Source organism: Nicotiana sylvestris, chromosome 7, assembly GCF_000393655.2.
Source record: "Nicotiana sylvestris chromosome 7, ASM39365v2, whole genome shotgun sequence".
In the NCBI taxonomy this organism is placed as follows: domain Eukaryota; kingdom Viridiplantae; phylum Streptophyta; class Magnoliopsida; order Solanales; family Solanaceae; genus Nicotiana; species Nicotiana sylvestris.
Window position 1 is genome coordinate 51,279,481 of NC_091063.1, and position 24,138 is coordinate 51,303,618.

At 38.0% G+C, this 24,138-nt stretch overlaps 1 pseudogene; it reads left to right on the plus strand.

The window, feature by feature from the left end:
- The first annotated feature begins 6,595 nt into the window (after positions 1-6,595).
- Positions 6,596-24,138, plus strand: part of LOC104224615 (protein VACUOLELESS1-like) — a 78,293-nt pseudogene continuing 60,750 nt past the window's right edge.

The window sequence follows — 24,138 nt, forward strand, 5'->3', positions numbered from 1 at the left end:
TCACACAAGCATTGATTCCTATTTGAAGATGCCCCAAGAATATAATTTGCTTTAAGTATTGGCGTGGGGATTTTGATTTGGGGTTTGCCAATATTAGTCCGATATGTCAAACTACCCTTGGGATGGCAAATTCACGACATGGGCCTCATGAATAAGCCCAGCTGAGCTTCAGGCTCGTGCTTGAGTGCGACAATTGGCTATTGGGCCTACAGCCCATCTGGGTTCCTTTCACAACTAAATACTGACTCTTTTTGTTTCTTGTCAATTTTAATGATCACTAGTTTAACTTGAGCTTCAGCTTGAAATCAAATAAAATTCCTAGAAGCTTTTCTTAATCAATTAATTAGGCTTTAATTAGTGGAGGTGAGCCATATTAGATAACACAAATAGCTTATGGCCCTCCAAAGTTCAATTTGAATTTCTTTTTTTTTTTTAAAAAAAAAAACTGAAATTGAGGCGTGCCGTGCCAAATAAAATTTTAAAATGTGTGGCCCTCGCTTAATTAATATTTTAATCCTTAGAAATTGAGGCGTGCCATTTAATAAATTTCCATGGCCCTCGCAAAGTTAAAAAATGCGTAGTTGCTTTAGGCACGTTATTTTAATAATATTACTTTCCTAAACTCGGGTGCATATTTATGTGACCCAAATCCAAATCTGAACAACATTAAAAAAAATATGTCGCGGATCGCGGGCGCATTTCATGGGACGTAATTATGATTTCATAATATAAGTCAAAGTATGCGTTCGCGCAACTTTGGGCGACACAATTTTAGTAATAATAAAATGTTATTAATTCAATTGTGTACACGTCCGCGTGACACGATTACAAAAAATAAACATTCGTATTCTGCTTTAGGCTCGATTTAGACTAGGGTTGTGATTACATATACGTTTCGCGTAACATGATAGCAAATTTGATTCTAAAAAGTGACTTGAGGGATGCGTTCGCGTAACTTCAAACAAATATTTCTTAATAAATCGACAAAAACGTTATTAATCATGGACACGTTCACATGACATGATTTTGACGCGCCAAAAGTGTTATTAATTATGTACACGTACGTGTAACATGATTCCTTACAAGCAAAAAAATAAAACGAATATACGTACGCGTGATTCGTTTCACGACAATTCTATAATTACAAATAATCAAGCTAAAAGCGGTGATAAAAGCTAAAAATACACAATAAGTTAAAAATGTGTAATAAGTCAGATAATTAGGCCAAGTATAAATTGTTAAGCGACCGTGCTAGAACCACGGAATTCGGGAGTGCCTAACACCTTCTCCTGGGTTAACAGAATTCCTTACCCGGATTTCTGGTTCGCAGGCTACAATACAGAGTCAATCGTTTCCTCGATTTGGGATTCGAACCGGTGACTTGAGACACCATAAATTATCCCAAGTGGTGACTCTGAATCTTTAAATAAACGAATCCCATTTCGATTGTCCTTTAATTGGAAAAACTCCACTTACACCCCTACCTTCGGGTGTAGGAAAAAAGGAGGTGTGACAATGAGGAACAGTCAAGACACCTAAGGGTCTAATAAATTGAACAAGTATAGGTATAGGAACAACAGTGCATGATTTCCACATAGAAACTACGCAATATGACTAACAATACAGTAATTACAATAAGAAAGGGAACGCGGCAAGTATCAGCAGAATACCATAATAATAACACAAAAAAGTGAGCGAAAACACAACCTAAATTCGAAACTATAGATACAATAAGGACAAATAATAACTCAGCAACTACGACAACTTTCACATTTGATTTTTAGTCAACAACCATCACGAAGTACCAAAGCTCGGATAAATTACAACTCACGGGTCGTAATACCTAAACCCTAACATTTGGCATCCTGTGCCCTCATAACCGCATTGACGACTCACGTGCCAAATAGAGTCATTCTCACATGATAGGCAAGTAAACAAGGGTATGCATCTATACTCAACAATATCAAGAAAGTCTCTTATCTGATAAGGGTGCTTAGCTACGTGTATGCTTGTACAAGTATCCTAACATAGTTCATACCAATTAGTCAGCATAGGGAAAAGAACGGACAACACGTAGAATGTTTGTAGAACAAGGGAATCTCCTGAAATACCGTTTCGTAGTCCCAAAATAAATATGCAGAACAGAGGGATCTCCCAGAATACAGTACAGACCTCATAACCGCACTGACGACTCACGTGCCATTCTCTCATGGAAGGCAAGTAAACAAGGGTATGCATCTATACTCAACAATATCAAGAAAGTCTCTTATCCGATAAGGGTGCTTAGCTACATGTATGCTTGTGCAAGTGTCCTAACATAGTTTATACTATCTAGTAAGCATAGGGAAAATAATGGACAACATGTAGAATGTTTGTAGAACAGGAGAATCTCCCAAAATACCATTCTGTATTCCCAAAGTAAATATGCAGAACAGGGGGATCTCCAAGAATACCATTCTGTAGTCCCAAAGTAAATATACGGAATATGTGGATCTCCCAGAATACCGTTCTGTAGTCCCAAAATGAATATGCCGAACATGTGGATCTCCCAGAATACCATTCCGTAATCCCAAAGTGAATATGCAGAACATATGGATCTCCCAAAATACTGTTCCGTAGTCCCAAAGTAAATATGCAGAACATGGAGATCTCCCGGAATACCGTTCTGTAGTCCCAAAATAAATATACAGAACAACCAACAGAGATAATAATTATAGCACGGGATAAACCTCGTGCATCACCACAACAAGCACAACAGCAACAATGACAATAATACAAGATACGACAGGTAAATCAACTCAAGAACGATAGAACTCATTCACAAGGAATAACCACAATAAAGAATGCTAGGAGTAAAGAGAACAACTTAACAAGGGAAAACTAAAATGTAGCAGCGATCCCATAATATACAATTCAACAACAAGGAAACTAACACGAGTCAAATAATTCTAAATAATGCTATGTCGGCTGAAATATAGGATATCTAATTTCTTTTAAGCGGAGGAAAGATAATCACAGCCTCAATTAAGACTAAACAATTATAGGATGAGATAATAATAATCTGAGATAAAGGTAGGCAGTTATGAAAAGATAGCATGATAATAGGAGAGGTACAAATATATAGTTAAGTCAAGTAAGAGTAAAATAGGTAAGAAGAGTGAATCATAAAGCAATTAATTCCAATTATTCATGTAGAGGTGAAACTAGTAAATAGGAAACTCAGTCGTATCAAGAACAACTTTGTACTCAGTGAATGTAAGGATCTAAGGACCCTAAAGGCCAACTTTCCACAAATAAGTCTAATCACGCAGTCGTCACCTTGCATACACTAACTACAATCAACATAGAAGACTCAAATCCTAAGGAAAAATCCCTCACACGGGGTTAGTCAAGATACTTACCTCAAAGAAGACAAACTGATACTCTAAAATGGACTTCTTGGGTGAAAAGACCTCCGGACTGCTCAAATCTAACCAAAATAACCAATCAATTTGCTTGAAAATCCAAAAAGAAGCTCCCAAAATCGAAGTCTAAAACTCAAAATATAAAGAAAATGGCCAAACACTCGATTTAAATGGTTTTTCCCTAGCACTTCCGCATCCGCAGACACATAAGCGCATTTGCGCTATTGCATTTGCGGGCAGAAGTTCACATTTGCGAACTTGACTTACATGCCTAGGTCCGCATCTACGGACAATACATTCACATCAGCGGCGCCACAGAATCGATAACCGGAGCGTATAAGCGGACTCCTTCGCAGATGCGATAGATCAACCGCAGAAGCGGTTTTGCACCTGTGTTCTAGCATTTGCAGAAGCTAGCTAGCTTCCAGGCCTCAAAGATTGTAGATGCGATCAGGCTCACGCCAAAGCGGAGTCACACCTGCGCTCCAAAGCTGCAGGTGTGAGACACCAGAACCAGACATGTTCAAAACTACGCAAAATATCTGAAACTCGTCTGAAACACACCCGAGGCCCCCTAGACCCCGATTAAACACACAAACAAGTTCTATAACTTAACACGGACTCGCTCGAGGTCTCAAATCACATCAAACAATGCAGAATGCAAATCGTGCCATGAATCGAACTTATGAACTTTCAAATCTTCCAACTCATAAAACTCGCGCCGAAACCTATCTAATCAACCCGGAACGACGCCAAATTTTGCAGACAAGTCCCAAATGACAAGATGGAGTTATTCCAACTCTCAGAATCGCATTTCAACCCCTATATCACAAAAGTCAACTATGGGTTAAGCTTCTCCATTTTCCAAACTTCAACTTTTCCAATTTTTGCCGAAATGCTCCGAATTACCCTACGGACCCCCAAATCTGAATCCGGACGCGCATCTGAGTCCAAAATTACCATACGAAGTTGTTGACATTATCCAAAACTCATTTCGGAGCCGTTTACACAAAGGTCAAATTCCGGTCAAATTCTCACCTCTTAAGCTTCCAAAACTAGATTCCTTCTTCCAATTCGACTCTAAATCATCCGGTAACTGAATTCAACCCCGCACGCAAGTCGATACATATGATATGAAGCTGCTCAAGACCTTATGCCACTGAACGGAACTTAAATTCTCAAAACAACCGGCCGGGTCGTTACATATCATTAGTTAAACTTTAGGTTCATTTTTACCTTTGTTCATAACAAATTTTTTATTTGCCTTTACTATTAATAGAGTTTCAATGAACTTGTGTGTCTAAATTCTTCAAGAAAAAATATTCATATTTATCCTTCAACTTTTGACAATGATTTAAAATTCTCTAAGGTTGAAGCATCATTAGAGGTCAAGAATAAAAATGAAATTCATTCTCTAAACATTAGGAATAAGATTAGATAAAAAAAAATAAAACAAAAGTAAAGTTGCTCTATTTCGAATAATATTGGAGCAAACTGACTGTTATCTATGGTAATTAATTTAAGGCAGAATAGCCTAAATGACACCAATACTTGTGCCACTTTGTCATCCCGGTCCTTGTATTTCATAAAGTTTTATCCAGACACCTGAACTCAGTTAAAATATGTATTTTAAACCCCTCTAACCTTTGACTGAGCTTATGTGTCATTCATTTGGCTGAGTTAGAAAAATGCGTGGTTACACGCTCTAAAAAGGAGAGTGGATATACTTATTTTGATTTAAAAATATTAAAAATAATAAAGAATAACCATAAAAAAAAGAGTAAATTAATTTCCCAATCCAAGTACCTCTACCCGTTTCCCAACCCTTCGGACTTATTTCACCCCATTTCTCCCCGTCTTCTTCTCCCCCTATTTCCTATTGTAACCCCGTTTTCCCTGGACTTATGAATATCTTGAAATTTTGGGGGATTGTTCCATGGTTAAAAACAATAAAAATTTATGTCTCCTTCTCCCCTTTCAGCAACCAAAATTCTAAATCTTTTTCAACTTTCTGTAACCAATACATAAAAAAATACAATCTTTATAGATAATTTTGAACATAAATTTGGAAAAAATAATTGAATCGAAGTGAAAATTTTGGAGAAGAAGACTTAAAGTTTTGTGCGGATGGTTTGTATGAGATGAAATCTGAAGTGGAAGTTTCTCTCCTCTGCCCCTTTGATTGGTGACCACAAGTGATTCCCAACAAATGTTTCTTGATTCAGTGAAATTTTGGTGTACAAAAATAGATGTTTTCTACTTGGGGTTTGTTTCAGTCGACGAGAAAGAGATAAAAGATGAGAGAAAGAATAGTGGGGAGGAGTTGGAGGCGATGTGTAGTTGGTGACCTTTTTCGATCTACTCCGCTGGTGGTGTAGCAGCTGTCTCAGGCGATGGAAGTTTTCTTTTGTCGTTTATGAGTCAATGGATAGAGGAGAGCAAGTAAAAGGTTACTGGTGTGGTGTTAGATTTGGCAAGGTGAGCTTTTCCGGTGAGATATTTGGCGAGAAATTTTGGGGTGGAGACATCAACGAGAAAGAAGGGAACGATGTGCAAATATTTCTATTTTTTTCTTTTTTTTCATTCTTATTTTGGTCTCCTATTCAATCTAAAAGGCGCACTTTTCTGAACTTTATATTCCAAAAAGAAGGGTTTTTTTTTCTTGATTTTTCCAATTACTTTTTCCCTTAGGTGTATTAAGTCGATGATGTGGCATTGATTTATCTGATGTGGACATGATATTTTCTCCACGTCAGGCGAGTGACCAACATGTAACGCCGAAGGGGTTTAAAATATATGTTTTGACTGAGTTGAGGTGTCTGGATGAAACTTCATTGAATACAGGGACCAGGATGACAAAGCGGCACAAGTATAGGTGCCATTTAGGCTATTCTTCCTTAATTTAATTCCGCATAAAACTCTTCCACTCTCTAATATTCATTGGACACTTCCACCCAAAAGAATTTAAATTACATAAAAAGAATAATAGATCTAAAAAACGACAAAACAAAGAAAACATGAGGCAGTTGACAAAAAAGAAAAAAGAAAAAAGAAAACAAAACAAAAAAGGTAAACATGGAGCAGAGCTGCCCCGGACCCGACCATGCTGCTGAAATATCTTTTCTGTAATGTTTCTGATCTAACGATATCTTTCTTTGATCAGAAGTTAAATTTTAGCTCCCAATCTCCCTATGGCTGCAGTCACAGTGGCCGTATAATGGCAGGTCCTCCACAATTGCTACTACCGAAAACCAGAACTTTACCAGATGCAATGGAAGCACGTGGACCTCAAGCGCAACAAAGTCGTTTGTGTTCCTTTCGGTGGTCCAATCGTGTCATCCATGACGACGCTAAAATCGCCCAACTCTACATCGAATCCGCACTTCGGAAGCTCCGTATCTTTAATTCTGACGGCGTTTAGATTTTCAAAACTATCTGGAAGAATCCCGACGACTGACTCATCGGAATGTCATGGACCGACGATCAAACCCTAGTTTGCATCACTCGGACGACACTATTTACCATTACAACATCCACGCCTAGTCAATTGAACCAAATTCTCAGCTCATATTAGGCGCCGACTATTTTACTCATAGCATGGTTGAATGCATATTCTAGGGAAATAGTGTTGTTTGTATCAATGAGGCATTTCAGGTTTACTGCATACCCAATTTCAATAACCCGAAACCAATCAAATTGGCAGATACTGGTTTGGAAGATTTTCTATTATGTACGGCTGTGATCGAGCCGCAATATACTATGTCTGGGAATGTTGAGGTACTGATGGGTGTTGCTGATCACGTGTTGCTGATGGAAGAGGATGGTGTTCAGCAAGTTGGGCTTGGAATTGGGCCTCTACAGAAAATGGTGGTTTCTCGGAATGGGAAGCTTTTGGCAGCTTTTACACATGATGACAGGCTTCTTATTATGTCTATTGGCTTCTCCAGCACTATTTTCGACTATACTTTTGAGAAGGTTATTTCATTCCCAATGCTCTAACTTGTCGTTTCTGCATTCTTTTAAGTAAATTCTACTTGCTCTGTATTATGTTAAGTGGCTAACTAGAATGATTTTTCGTGATGTCTTACCACGTTATTGTTAGATAGAATAATTCAAGTAAGTTACCATGCACATATAACTTATTTGAGCATCGATTGGATCTGATTTGTTGCTTTTTCACATGTAAAAAATGATTTCTGGCTATTTTAGTTGGATTTTATATCACATGTCTGTGCCACCCTTTATTTTCATCTTTTGGAATTTTTAGTTCATCTGGATCGATGAATATTTGTTTACCAACTTATCCAAAAAAAGCAGTGAATCTTTGCTTACCATGCTACTACTTTTATATTTCTAGTCAACCGTACCCCCTGAGCAACTAGCATGACATGGATTGGACAGTGTACTACTCTACTGGGATGATAAGCTTCTAATGGTGGGTCCTAGAGATCCTATCAGCTATTTTTATGATGAACTAGTTCTCCTTATTTCTGAATGTGATGGGGATAGAATACTCTCCAACATGAGCATGGAATTTCTTCATCGTGTTCCAGATTCAACTGTCTCCATATTTCAAATTGGTAGCACACTACCAGCTGCTTTATTTTATGATACCTTAGATCATTTTGACAGGCGGAGTGCCAAGGTAGGCTATATCTTTTGGTATTTACTCTATGAAATGACGAAGACCTAACTGCCTATTTCAGTCTCGAAATATTTTCATAAAATGAGCATCATTAGACTTGTCCATTTGTGCACATATTTACCGCTTCTAACAAATATGTATCTACTTCTGCATCCAGACTTGTTTTCATACCTGCATATGTACCCTGGGATGCATACCCTTAGGACATTGTAATTGATAACCCTGTTTGACGAGGATAGCAGAAAAAATGAAAAATACTTTACTGTTGCCTTTTGGATAAAGTCAATTCTCTCTGCAAGCATATCAATTCCTACTATAAATACTCTGCCATGCTACATCATTTCTCACATTCTATACTACAATTACCTCCTTCTATATTCCTAACCCAATATCATACAATGACATAAAATAGGTTTTTGAGTAACATTTTCAATTGACATATTTTTCATAGAAAACATTATGTTTAACCAAAAAGTGAAATTTTGGTCAAAGCTTTAATTTAGGAGAACACGGGTTACTGATAATCGAAACTGGATAAAGGAAAGTAATTTTTGCTAACAAAAAGATAGATAGAAGAAAACAAAGTAAACCAGTATATTCAGATGATCTTTCGTGTCCTTACAAATGATCCATTCTCTCCTTTTTATAGCTATCTCAAAGATATACGTTTTTCCTTTGTCATAATAAGGCCATTATAGACAATTAAAGGTATTAAATGATATGTTACATAATCATTGTAATTTAATACAGATTCTCTAACGTTTTTAGTATTTAATACTTATTAAATACTGTATTTGTACTCTCTTGTGCTGTCAGATTCATTCTCCTTGATTTTTGGGTATAAATAGGTACGAGCGTTGAGTCTTTTGAATAACTTCTCGTGCCTCTACTTGTACCTTTGCTCGTATATATTGCAACTCGTGCCTCTTTGTTAATCATCATTCTTTGACCAACCTTCGTGTCATGACACATCATCTTTCAATCACTTAAATATGTAAACTCAATTTTTCCCAATACAGATAGTCCCCTCACTTGCCATTTATTCATCAATTGAATATTTGGGAAGTAGATTTTATTAAAGCGGGAATTTTTGCCGCCATTAATACTATTGTAGAATCGACGCTTCAATTGTCACTTCCATTTAATGCTTATTACACGTGACATATTTTTATTGGTTCTATGACTTTGCATTGCTTTTTAAGGCTCTTTTACAGTTTCACCAATTACGAAGCGGCAGTTCTCATTATGACTTTTCCATTATTGCACCTTTTCCTTTGACGGTTGCTTCTTAGTATAAATATAATTTTTCGCCTTTGTCCTTGTCACATAAAGTTCTCTAAATATTCAATTCTTGAATTTTTGTTTGCTTCTTCCTCGTACTATCATGTTTTCATCAAACCCTAACCCTAGAAGAGTCCTCATAGTTGATAACTTTCCTCTTGCCCTTAGCAGAAGAAGAAGAGGAGGTAGACTTTGTAATTTAGGGTCTTCATCCATACGGGATTCTTCTATTCCTTCATCTAGTTCCAGTCCTTCTTTTAGAATCAGAGGTTCTTTTTCTCAAAAGTCTTCTTCTAGAGGTAAGAAACCATCTGAACCTGTTCGTGAACCTACAGAAGAAGAAATAGTTCCTACGGAACTATCTTTCTATAATGATAAAGAGTCCCTTAGAAACCAAGTGTCCTCTGATATCTATCCAACTCAGATCACAGAAGGTTTGATTTCTTTAGTTCGTAAAGGCTGTCATTGGAGTCATGACTTCCCTATCATAATTCCTAATGCAAATCAAATAATCACCTCCTATTTAGTTGGACTTTCCTTTGTTTATATGTATCCTTTCACATTAGGATTCAAACCTCCTATTGATCCTGTTATTCTCGAATTTTGCCGTTTTTTCGATGTTTGTTTAAGTCAAATTGGCCATATAGTGTAGAGGATTGTTGCCTTTTTGAGGCATTTGACTAACATGGCATGTGTGCCTTTCACCTTTGCCCATTTAATTCACCTTTACTCTCCTAGACTCTTTCGCCAAGGTGTTTTTACTTTAGTAGCAAGGAGCAAAAGAGTTCTGGTCAGTCCAGAAGATGACAGAGACCGTGGCTGGTATACCAGGTTTGTTGCTACCCCCACTGTTGGTTTAGTGGGTGATGGAAATGTTCCCTTCCCCGAGAAGTGGAATTTTGCACGTGAGTTTTCTTTTAATAACTTTCTCGTACCATTTTCTTCAATTTTGATGATTATTATTCTAATTTTCCTTTTCTTTTCCAGCAACCATGGGAATTGTTGATGAAATTCCCAATTTCTGTGGTTGGGTAGGAAAGTTGTTAAATACAACCCCAATGGAGGGCAGATCTTGGAAGAATCTTTTCCAACGATTTGGTTGGAAAGTGAAAACTCATGGTAAGAGTTTTTTTTATTAAACTCTTTATTGTTTTTTTCATAACTTATTTTAATCCTTCTTTTTATCAGGATTTGCCGTTTGAGGGATTAGTGCTGAGGCGGTCGTAGCTTCCCATATTTTTTTGGAAAGAGCCCAAGAGATAATCTTGGGTTCTTCATTAAAAAGGAAAGTTGCTAGTGACCAAGACTCTGAAGAAGAGGAAGATGGGGGTTCCTTGGTAAAAAGGCCACGAGCTCGTAGGCGAATCATTTCTGATGATGAAGCATACCCCCTCGTTCTATTTCTCTTACTGAGTCTATTGAATCCCCGGTGACGATCCCTGATGATGAAGTTCTCGTTGCTGCTCATGATTCAGTCGAGCAACTTTTTAACCGCAGATTTGGTGGTGAAAATTTAGGTCCAATTTCTGATGAAGCACCTCTTGCTTCTTTTTCTACTCCCATTCCTATAATTCCTCCTTTGCTGGTCATGGCTGTTACCGTTCCTCCCCAGGCTATTATGACTGCTTCCACAGTTCCTCCCTCGACTACTCCTCCTTCAACTGCTCCTTACACAGAAGTTAGTTCTTAAAGTAGGAGTGGTGCTATGAGGCGAGTTACCATTGAAGTCCCTGCTGAAGGTAACCTTTTAAGGAAATCAGGTCAAGCTGACGTGTGGCTAAAGCCTTTGATTGGTCCAGTTGAGAGAGCTAAGCTTGATAGCCATAGTTCTGTGACCTTGATGAATGATATAGTGCATGCTTCTTTAAAGGTATTCCTTTTTCAAGCTTTACTTTGTTATTTTTCTATCTTCAGGATTCTCATTTTTTCCCATCTTTTTTTAGGTCAATCTAATTGGCACGGAGATGATGAAAAGGGTTACCCTCTCAGAGCAACTAGTGCGTGACTACCAAGTGGAGGCAGATAATTGGAAGGAACAGTGTGAAAGTCTTCAGATCGATGTGGAAATATTAGAAGAAAGTAAAAGTACCTTAGAGAAGCAGGTAAGGGCTTTGACTTCAGAGTTGGCAGTTGAAAAAGCTTATTCAAATCAAGCAGGTAAGGAAAAGGATCATCTGGAAACCTCTTTTTCCGAGCAATTGTCCAAGGCAAGTGAAGAAATTAGAGAATTGAGGGCTCTCTTAGGTGAAAAAGAAGCATATGCTGATGAACTCGTGCAGAATTTGACTCAAACTCAAGAAGACCTCCGGGTATCTTCTGATAAGGTTTGTTCTTTAGAAAATTCCCACGCTTCTCTTCAAGCTTCTTATGAATCTGCCTTGGCTAAAAATGAAAAGTTAAGAAATGAAATTACTGACTGGGAAAGAGATTACGAGATCCTTGAAGATAAAACTTCCATTGAAGTGAGTTGGGGATTTTTAAATTCTCTTCATGATACCCTCATTGAAGTTAGCCAGGAGAATTTTAACTTGAAATCTGAGTTAGCCAAGATCAAATAGACTATTATAAGACTCAGCAAAACCAAGATTTTTCTTTTCCAGTGGCTGAAATTTCTAAAAATATTGAAGATGATACGGGTATCCATACTCCTTCAAGTCAAGTTGAGCCTGCTGCTGTTGATGTCCCTACTTCAGTTCCTTCATCTTCTCAGTGAAAAGTTTATGTTATTTGAATTCCTTTGTGTATTTTTTTCTTTTGGTGGTATGTGATTGTGACCCTTGGTCTTTGTAAGGGTTTGTTGAAAACGTTAAGTCCCTAGACCTTTTATGGGGCACTTTGTATAACAACTTTTTGTTTATGACTAAGTTCTTACTTAGTCTAAACTTTTTAATATTAAGAAGTTTTCGTTGCTGTTTGAACTTTTGTTTTGTTTATTCTTGCCTTTATTTTTAAGGATTTACTGAATAGCTTGCATTTTTATTCTTCAAAAATGCTTCTGTTAACTTCATGAATACTTGAATTAATCATTAATTTTATAAAAGAGGGACCTTTTATATTTGACACTTAATGAAGAAGACGTCTCAACTTCATAATGGTGTTAATGTACGACAAAAAATAGGAATACACATGTTTCTTGAAATAACTTTGACAAGTTTTTATTTGAACTTTTGTCAAGTTTTGAATAACACTTTACATGTATTTGAATTACTTCTATAACTTTCTCGCAACTATTTTCCTTATAACAGATTTCAAAAAAGAAATTGAACACAAGGTTTTTCCTTATAACCCGTTTCAGTACATTGCCTTTACCCTAACTATGATAAGGTTTGGCCTTAGCTCGTGACTTTGCGCTGCACTTAACTCATTCAATGAGTGAATTTCTCAGGCTTAAACTTTGATTATTTCCCAATCTTCTTTGCCTTTTTTATACACATGTCTATGTATATTATATAGTCCCTCAAGTGTTTGAGCTTTGAAATATGAAGTCTCGAGCACTTGATTGTTCCTCTCATTTGGTCCTTTCCTTGAAAAGGAAAAAACACACGGGACTCGGAGGTGCGATTATAGATAAAGACTGCTTAACCCGTCTGAATATCTATCAGAATAGTTGTAACTCTAGACCGGGAATTTTAATTTATTCCACGTGCCTTGCAGGTCGTGATTCATCATTTAGTACGAGCTAACTTTTTGCCTATCATCTAAAATTGTTAGTAAAATTTTAACAATTCAAAAATAAAATTTTAAAATATGGATACCTGACCGTGGGTATTCCTTAGAAATAGTATCTCTTCAGGTGAACGACATTCCAGTGTGAAGGTAGTATCTTGCCATCCATCGTTTCCAGCTCGTATGCTCCTTTTCCTGCGATACTATGAATCCTGTAGGGTCCTTCCCAGGTTGGACTCAATTTTCCCGCATTAGCCGCTTTCGTAGATTGAAAAACGTTTTTGAGCACGAAGTCCTCAATCTTGAAGTATCTTAGACACGCTTTTAGATTGTAGTATCGTTCCATGACCTGCTTTTGTGCTGCCATTCTTATTAATGCAGCTTCCTTTTTTCCTTCAAGTAGATCAAGGTTTATGCGCATTTCTTCGTCATTGGATTCTTCTGACACTTGTGTAAACCTCGTGCTTGGCTCTTCTATCTCAATTGGAATTAAGGCATCAGCTCCATAAACCAATGAGAATGGTGTTTCTCCCGTACTTGTTTTTGCTATTGTGCGGTACGCCCATAAAATACCAGGTAGCAATTCTGGCCAATTACCTTTGGATTCCTCCAAGTTGTTGACTCAACTTGTCCATTACCCACCGAATGATAAGGTGTTGATGTAATCCTTTTGATATACCAACTTTGAAAAAACTCTGTGATTTGTGCGCCTATAAATTGAGGGCCATTATCACACACGATTTCCTTTGGCACACCGAATCGATAAATCATATTTTGCCAAATGAAATCTATAACTTCTTTTTCTCGCACCTGTTTGAATGCTCCTGCTTCCACCCATTTAGTAAAATAGTCAGTAAGTACAAGCAAGAATTTTACCTGTCCTTTTGCTTGTAGTAGTGGACACATGATATCCATCCCCCATTTCATAAATGGTCATGGTGCAATGACCGGATGTAATAACTCTGCAGGTATATGCATATTATTACCGTATATTTGGCATTTATCACATTTAGCCACGAAACTTTCCGCTTCTTCTTCCATTTTAGGCCAATAATAATCTGCCCTAATCATGGTTCTTACCAATGATCTTCCTCCGGCGTGATTCCCACAATGCCCCTCGTGTATTTCTCTCATTACATATTCCATCTGAGTAGGCCCGAGGCACCTTGCTAAGGGACCACCGAACATTTTTCGATAAAGATTTCCTTGCTTTAAACAATATCAAGCAACCTTTTTTCGAAGCGCGTGAGCTTTTTTCTTGTCTTCAGGGATGGTTCCTACGACAAAAAGCAACAATCTCGTTCCTCCAATCACAGGTAAAGTTATTAAAATTTATCTCATTTTTGTCTGGATCGAGTATTGAATGAAACAAATGAATTACGGAAGCATTTTCATTGCTTGCCACGTCTGCTGCAGATGCGAGATTGGCTAGGGTGTCCACCTCGACATTTTCATCTCTTGGTATTTGCATAACTTTCCAGGTTTGGAATTCCCTGATTAGATCACGTACCTTCTCTAAGTACTGCTGCATCCATACTTCTTTGGCCGTAAAAGTCCCCAGCATTTGATTAACTACGAGCTGAGAATCGCTTTTGATCACAATCTGATTAATGCCGAGTTCTCGTGCTAGTTCTATACCTGCAATCATAGCTTCATACTCTGCCTCATTGTTAGTTATATAATGACATTTAATGGCTTGTCGAATGGTTTCACCCGTAGGTGGTACCAAAACAATTCCCAAGCCTTCACCCTTTACATAAGATGAACCATCAGTAAATAAGGTCCAAATTCTCGGATTAGATCCGTTGAACACTTGTAATTCTTTTTCTGCTTCCAATTGCATTCCTTGGCTAAAATCAGCGACAAAATCTGCTAACACTTGAGATTTTATCGCGGTTCTAGGATGGTATGTGATGTCATATTCACTTAATTCTATAGCCCATTTGGATAACCTACCTGACAACTCATGCTTGTATAATATATTGGGTAATGGATAAGCAGTTACTACAGCAATAGGGTGACATTGAAAATAAGGCCTTAATTTTCTAGATTCCATGATTAGTGCAAGTGCAAGCTTTTCCAATTGAGGATACCGCGTCTCCGCATCTAATAAAGATTTGCTGACATAATAAATCGAAGATTATTTACCTTGATCTTCACGAACTAACACAACACTTAGCGCTACTTCGGAGACAACAAGGTAGATGAGCAATCTTTCTCCAACTTTGGGTTTTGCGAGCAACGACGGATTTGATAAGTATGTCTTCAAATTTTTGAGCGCCTGTTGACATTCCTCAGTCCATTCGAATTGATATTTCTTTTTAAGAGTTGAAAAGAATTTAAAGAACTTTTCTAATGATTTGGAAATGAATCTCCCCAAGGCTGCAATTCTTCCTGTCAACCTCTACACTTTCTTTTTTACTTGTAAGCATGTCAGGGATCTCTTCAATGGCCTTAATCTGTGCGGGATTCACTTCAATATCACGGTTAGAAATAAGAAAACCCAAAAACTTACCTGATGCAATACCAAATGCACATTTCTCAGGATTTAATTTCATATTAAATTTTTGCAAGATCTTAAACGTATCAGACAAGTGTGATATATGATCCCCTGAATGTTGAGTTTTAACGAGCATATTGTCTATATAGACCTCCATAGTTTTTCCCAAATATTGTTGAAATATTTTGGTCACTAGTCTTTGATATGTTGCACCCGCATTTTTGAGAACAAAAGGCATTACTTTATCACAGTAAGTCCCCCTGTTTGTTATAAATGAAATTTTTTCTTCATATCCTGCAGTAGCATCAATTAGTTGATCTATACGTGGTAATAGAAAAGAATCTTTAGGATAAGCTTTGTTAAGGTCTGTGTAATCTACATAAACTGGCCATTTAACATTATTTTTCGGTACCACAACAGTATTGGCTAACCAATTAGGATACTTTACCTTGCGGATAGACCCAATTTTTTGTAATTTTTGGACCTCATCTTGAATCACCTGATTTTTGAAAGTTCCTTGCTTTCTCTTCTTTTGTTTGACAGGCGGATATGATAGGTCTTCATTTAATTTGTGAGTCATTACCTCTGGTGGTATCCCTGTCATATCAAAATGGGACCAAGCAAAGCAATCCATGTTAGTTTTCAAAAATTCAATCAACTTACCTTTCGTGTCCTAGCTTAAATTGGCCCCTACATAGACTTTCATTTCAGGCCATTGTATGGATAATACTATAGCCTCCAGTTCTTTAGCTGTTGTTTTGATATTTTCGTTTTCCTTTGGTTCTTGAATGACATCAGGCCTTGAGTCCACATATGTTCGCCCTTGTTCAGTTGAGGTTTGCGTTGTTGTACCCTCAACTGGATTCTGTAACTGCTATTTTTCTTCATTTCTCGTACTTGAATCTGCTACAAAGTTGATGCTCTTGGATGTCTGTTGATCCCCACGAATTTGACATATTCCCCATGGTGATGGAAATTTAATTACTTGGTGTAAGGTCGACGGAACGACATCCATATCGTGGATCCATGGTCTCTCGAGAATCATATTGTAAGCTATCTCCATATCTACCACCTGAAACTTTGTATCTTTGACAACTCCTTCTGCGAATGTAGTAAGTATTACCTCCCATTTCATCAAGACGCTGGAATTGTCAAATCCAGACATAGTATGCGCCTTTGGTATTAATTTATCTTCAGCTTGCATCTTGCATAGTCTCTTTGCAGAATAATGTTCATGGAACTACCTGGATCAATCAAAACTCATTTCATATTAGTATCATGTACAAGTAGAAATATTTCCAGTGCATCGTTATGTGGAGATAATATGCTATCCACATCTGCATCATCAAACATAATACTTTCTTCCTCTAAGACATGTTGCACCCGCTTCCCGTGGGTAATTGTGACTTTAGAAACTTTATTGGCTGCTATGTACGTCACACCATTGATGTTTTCACCTCCGCTTACAACATTAATGATCCTTTTGGGAGAAGGTGGTTTAGGGGCTCCTGCATATTCTTCATGTATGCTTGCTTACCTTTTCACTGAATAATTCGGTGAGATACCCTTGTTTTAATAGGTGATCAACTTCGCCTTGTAGCAACCAACCTACAGTCTGCCGTTTTATGACTATGATCGTTGTGGAATTCGCACCAGTGATCAGGATTGCGCCTGTTTGGATTCGATCTCATTTCTTTTGGCCACCGCACCTTGTCACCCATGCTTCTTAAAACAGCTACGAGCTCGGAAGTGCTCACATTAAAATTATAACCGCCGAATCTTGCCTTCAAGTTTCTATCATCATCCCGCGACTTTTGCATGTTTCGATCATTCCCAAATCTTGATGATGAGCCCGACTCTCTATTCCTCGATCTATGATCGTACCTTGAATTGTTCTATTTTGATCATGAATATTTTCCCGCTGGGCCCATATATGGTTCGTACCTGTTTTTACCAGACCTTTTTTTGGTTTTCGCCCGTCTCGAACTTACCTTTTCCTCTTTTTGAGACCGTGAGATAATATCCTCTTTTATCCTTAGCTTTGTGCTATACCTGTTATAAACGTCATTCCACGTTGTTGATGGGCATTCACGAAGACTTTCCTTTTGTTGCCTCATGTCTTCTAAGCTTTTTTCATTCAAATTACTAGTAAAGGCTATAGCTGCCCAATTGTCAGGTACACGCGGTAACGTCATTCTTTCACGCTGGAACCTATCCACGAACTCTCTAAGCAACCCTGAGTCCCCTTGCTTGATTTTGAAAATATTTTCCATTCTTTTTTTGACTTTTTGAGCTCCCGAATGTGCTTTGATAAATGAATCTGCAAGCTCAGCAAAAGAATTTATGGAATTTTCGGGTAAAAGAGAATACCATATTAATACTCCCTTAGTGAGTATTTCACCGAATCTTTTGACCAATATTGATTCAATTTCCTGTTTGGTCAAGTCGTTGTCTTTTACGCCTATCAGTTTTTCCATCGTATTTTGAAATATAGGGCATTTTGAACTTCTTTGGAATTGGGAGGGGAGCAGCACTTGGCTTCCAAGGTTGTTGTGAATATTTATTCATATCTATCCCTTTGATTACGGGTGGTACTCCAGGTATTTGATCTAAGCTGTTACTTTGCTTCTTGAGCTATTTATGCAATGTTAGTACTAAATTTTGTAAATCAGAATTGACTAAGTTACCTAGTTCTCCTTCTCGTGACTCACTGGGGATTCCACCACTGCCTAAATTAGCAAGCCCAGAACGAGGGTTTTCCAAAGTGTTGTTATTTGGAGTAGGTGCGGGTGGTGTAACAGGTAACTGGCTGACAAAGGCCTCAAGAGCTTTATTGACCTGTTGAGTGATTAGCTTTCGCAAAGCTTCATTGATAGCTTCATCATTTTTAAATTGAGCGTTTCTATTTGCATTAGATCCATCAGGAGTGCCTTCTCGAGACCGTCGAGGGGAGCTTTGTGGAGAAAGGATTTGGGTGTGATCATCCTGTGGATTCTCCTGGAGTTGTTGGTTTCCTTGGGTGTTGTCATTGATGTTCGACATAGTTGATGCAACAAAAAAGGTTAGGCTAAGAAAGAGTAGATTATCAGATTCCCGGTAACGAAACCAATTTGTTTAATCAAAAAGTGAAATTTTGGTCAAAGCTTTAATTTAGAAGAACACAGGTTACTGATAATCAAAACTGAATAAAGGAAAGTGATTTTTGCTAACAATAAGATAGACAGAAAAAAACAAAGTAAACCAGTATATTCAGATGATCTTTCGTGTCCTTACAAATGATCCATTCTCTCCTTTTTATAGCTATCTCAAAGATATACGTTTTGCCTTTGTCATAATAAGGCCATTATAGATAATTAAAGGCATTAAATGCTACGTTACATAATCATTGTAATTTAATATAGATTCTCTAACATTTTTAGTATTTAATGCTTATTAAATACTGTATTTATACTCTCTTGTGCTGTAAGATTCATTCTCCTTGATTTTTGGGTATAAATAGGTACGAGCGTTGAGTCTTTTGAATATCTGCTCATGCCTCTACTTGTATCTCTGCTCGTATCTGTTGCAACTCGTGATATGTTGATAGCTTCCAAGAATTCGGAAGAAATTGATAAGTTGAAGATTCAACTGAAGAAGGAGTTCGAGATGAAGGATTTGGGTGAGGCAAAGAAAATTCTTGGCATGGAGATAATTAGAGATAGACGTTCAAAGAAACTCTGTTTATCTCAAAAGGAATATTTGAAGAGAGTACTTCAACGTTTTGGCATAGATGACAAGACTAAGCCAGTTAGTACTCCACTTGCTTCCCATTTTAAGCTAAGTACTACTATGTCGCCAATGGATGAAGCTGAACGAGAGTATATGTCAAAGGTACCATACGCAAATGTTGTTGGTAGCTTGATGTATGCAATGGTTTGCACAAGGCCTGACATTTCACAAGCTGTTGGAGTTATTAGCAGATATATGCACAATCCAGGGAAGGAGCATTGGCAAGCTGTGAAGTGGATTCTACGGTATATTCATAATACTGTAGATGTCGGGTTAGTTTTTGAGCAGGAAGACAATCAGTCTGTAGTTGGATATTGTGACTCAGATTTTGCGGGTGATATGGACAAACGAAGATCAACTACTGGTTATGTGTTTACTTTTGCAAAGGCACCAGTTAGTTGGAAGTCTACTTTGCAGTCAACAGTTGCTTTGTCTACAACAGAGGCAGAGTACATGGCTATTACAGATGCTGTGAAAGAGGCAATTTGGCTTCAAGGATTGCTAAAGGAGCTTGGTGTTGAACAAAAAGGTATCACAATTTTTTGTGATAGTCAAAGTGCTATTCAATTAGCGAAGAACCAAGTTTATCATGCAAGGACGAAGCACATTGATGTTCGGTATCATTTCGTACGAGAAATCATAGAAGAAGGTGGAGTCACGGTGAAGAAAATTCATACTACAGAGAATCCTGCTGATATGCTGACAAAGGTGGTGACTGCGGTCAAGTTTCAACATTGTTTGGATTTGATCAACATTGTTGAACACTGAAGATTGAAGATGAAGACACAACCAAAATTTGTTATTGAGAGAGAATTGAAAATGTGGAATTTTGCCAAGGTGGAGATTTGTTGAAGTTTGGCAAAATGCCAAAGTCCCACATTGGTTGGGAGTTAAGTTTGGGGGGGATTTTTCCCCTATAAAAGAAGGCCTAATGTTTAGGATTGAAACACACCTCTCATTTGCCTTCTCATCTGTTTAAGGCATTTGTATCTTCTCTCTTTAGTATTATTTCACTTGTATTTTTGGAGTGGAATAAAATATTGGTTGTGTCCGAGGAGTAGGCAAAATTAGCCGAACCTCGTAAATTCTGGTGTTCCCTTTATTGTTGCTTTATTGTCTTATTTATTATTTGGTGGCTGTCATAATTTTTGGTATAGTAGTTGTGACTTATTCACACTATATACATTTGGCTTCCGCAACAATTGGTATCAGAGCCAAGGTACTGTCTAAGTATGCTCTGTGGTTGCAGCATAGTCTGATCTTCCACATCAGAAAAGATTTATCTTGGTAACTGAGTCAAGGTTCTGTCTGAGTATGCTCTGTGGTTGCAGCTTAGTCTGATCTTCTACATCAGAAAGGAAATAATCTTGATTTGTGTCGTCAGCTATTAAATAATATTTGTGTCAAATATGGGAGACAATAAACAAGAAGAATCTACATCAAGTGTCAACAATACGTCATCATTGGCATCTTCGCTTATGACAAGAATTGTGTCAAATGCGAAATTTGCGGTAGAAATTTTTGACGGGTCCGGGCATTTTGGGATGTGGCAAGGCGAGGTTCTAGATGTCCTTTTTCAACAAGGGCTAGATCTGGCCATTGAAGAAAAGAGACCAGATGTTATTGGAGAAGAAGATTGGAAAATTATCAACCGTGTTGCTTGCGGTACCATTCGATCCTACCTTGCTAGAGAGCAGAAATATCCATACACAAAGGAAACTTCTGCAAGTAAATTATGGAAAGCACTAGAGGATAAATTTTTGAAGAAAAACAGTCAAAATAAATTGTACATGAAGAAGAGACTGTTTCACTTCACCTATGTTCCTGGTACCACGATGAATGAACATATCACCAGTTTCAATAAGTTGGTCACAGAATTGCAAAATATGGATACAACTTATGATGATGGTGACTTGGCCTTGATGTTGTTGGCGTCACTTCCTGATGAGTACGAGCACCTTGAAACTACTCTACTCCATGGAAATGACGAAGTTTCTCTCAGAGAAGTTTGTTCGGCTTTGTACAGCTATGAACAAAGAAAGCGAGAAAAACAGAAGGGCGGAGAAGGAGAAGCACTATTTGTGAGGGGTCGTCCTCAAAATCAAACGAGGACAAAGAAGGGAAGATCCAAGTCAAGATCCAGACCCAGCAAAGATGAATGTGCCTTTTGTCGAGAAAAAGGGCACTGGAAGAAAGACTGTCCGAAGTTGAAGAATAAGGCCAAACATAACAATGGAAAGGCCATTATGGATTCAAATGTAGCTGATTGTGATGATTCAGACTTCTCATTAGTTACAACAGAGTCATCAACATCATCAGACATATGGTTGATGGACTCGGCTTGTAGCTATCATATGTGTCCCAACAGGGACTGGTTTGTGGAATTTCAAGAAGGAGAATATGGAGTCATCCACACAGCGGATAACAGCCCTCTTACCTCATATGGCATTGGTTCAATACAATTAAGGAACCATGATGGAATGATCAGAACATTAACAGATGTTCGATTTGTACCGGATTTGAAGAAGAATCTCATCTCTATAGGAGCCCTAGAATCAAAAGGGTTCAAAATCATTGCAGAAAATGGAGTGATAAGAGTATACTCCGGTGCACTAGTGGTAATGAATACTAATCGGAAGAATAATAATATGTACCGCTATCGTGGCAGTACAGTTATTGGGACAGCGACAGTGACATCCAGTGACGACAAAGAGGCAGAAACAACCAAGCTATGGCACATGCGCTTGGGACATGCTGGAGGAAAATCCTTGAAAACTCTATCAGATCAAGGATTGTTAAAAGGAGTAAAGGCTTGCAATTTGGAGTTTTGTGAGCATTGTGTCAAAGGGAAACAGACAAGGGTTAAATTTGGTACAACGATCCATAATACTAAAGGCATTTTGGATTATGTACACTCTGATGTTTGGGGTCCTTCCAAAACACCTTCATTGGGTGGGAAGCACTATTTTGTAACCTTTGTTGATGATTTTTCTCGAAGAGTGTGGGTGTATACAATGAAAAACAAAGATGAAGTGCTGGGAATTTTTCTCAAATGGAAGACGATGGTGGAGAATCAAACAGGCAGGAGGATCAAGTGTATTCGCACAGACAATGGAGGTGAATACAAAAATGATCATTTCAATAAGGTCTGTGAAAATGATGGCATCGTCCGACACTTCACTGTTAGACATACACCACAACAGAATGGAGTGGCAGAACGTATGAACCGGACCTTGCTGGAGAAGGTACGGTGTATGTTGTCCAATGCTGGCTTGGGCAAAGAATTTTGGGCTGAGGCAATTACATATGCATGCCACCTCATTAATCGTCTACCATCTGCTGCTATTGATGGCAAGACACCATTTGAAAAATGGTATGGAAAACCTGCTGTAGATTATAACTCTTTGCACGTGTTTGGCTCAACTGCATATTATCATGTGACAGAGTCAAAATTGGATCCAAGGGCAAAGAAGGCTATTTTTATGGGAATTACTTCTGGAGTCAAAGGATATCGCTTATGGTGTCCTATGACAAAGAAAGTAATATTCAGCAGGGATGTTACCTTTGATGAATCTGCTATGGTAAATAAGGTAACAGAAGATACCAAACAAAATGAAGGTGCTTCTAAGCAGGTGGAGTTTGAGGGAAAATTTATTTTTCCTACACAAGAAGCAGAGGAGGAAACAAATGAAGATTACCCTCTGGAAGGAGAGCCAGTAGAGGAGATTCCAACTCAGGAACCTCAACAACAACTTGAATCAATAGCAACCAGCAGGCCAAAAAGAACAATAACGAAACCTGTTCGTCTCATAGAGACGGTTGCTTGTGCAACCTCAATTGTAGCTGATGATGTTCCTACTACTTATAAAGACGCTGTCCAAAGTTCAGAAGAAGATAAGTGGAGGATTGCCATGAATGATGAAATACAGTCCCTTCATCAGAATCATACATGGAGATTGGCCAATCTCCCGAAGGGAAAGAAAGCAATTGGGTGCAAATGGGTATTTGCAAAGAAGGAAGGATTTCCTAACCAAGTAGATGTTCGCTACAAAGCAAGATTGGTGGCCAAAGGATATGCTCAAAAGGAGGGAATTGATTACAATGAAGTGTTTTCTCCAGTTGTAAAACATTCCTCCATTAGAATTATGTTGGCTTTGGTAGCACAATTGGATTTGGAACTAGTTCAGATGGATGTAAAAACTGCGTTTTTACATGGAAACTTGGAGGAGGAAATCTACATGACTCAGCCAGAAGGATTCAAAGTTGCTGGAAAAGAAAATATGGTGTGCAAACTTGAAAAATCGTTGTACGGATTGAAACAATCTTCTAGACAATGGTACAAGCGATTTGACGAGTTTATGTTGCGGCAAGGGTACAAGAGAAGCAAATACGATCATTGTGTGTATTTGCACAAGCTTAAAGATGGTTCCTTTGTATATCTTCTCCTATATGTTGATGATATGTTGATAGCTTCCAAGAATTCGGAAGAAATTGATAAGTTGAAGATTCAACTGAAGAAGGAGTTCGAGATGAAGGATTTGGGTGAGGCAAAGAAAATTCTTGGCATGGAGATAATTAGAGATAGACGTTCAAAGAAACTCTGTTTATCTCAAAAGGAATATTTGAAGAGAGTACTTCAACGTTTTGGCATAGATGACAAGACTAAGCCAGTTAGTACTCCACTTGCTTCCCATTTTAAGCTAAGTACTACTATGTCGCCAATGGATGAAGCTGAACGAGAGTATATGTCAAAGGTACCATACGCAAATGCTGTTGGTAGCTTGATGTATGCAATGGTTTGCACAAGGCCTGACATTTCACAAGCTGTTGGAGTTATTAGCAGATATATGCACAATCCAGGGAAGGAGCATTGG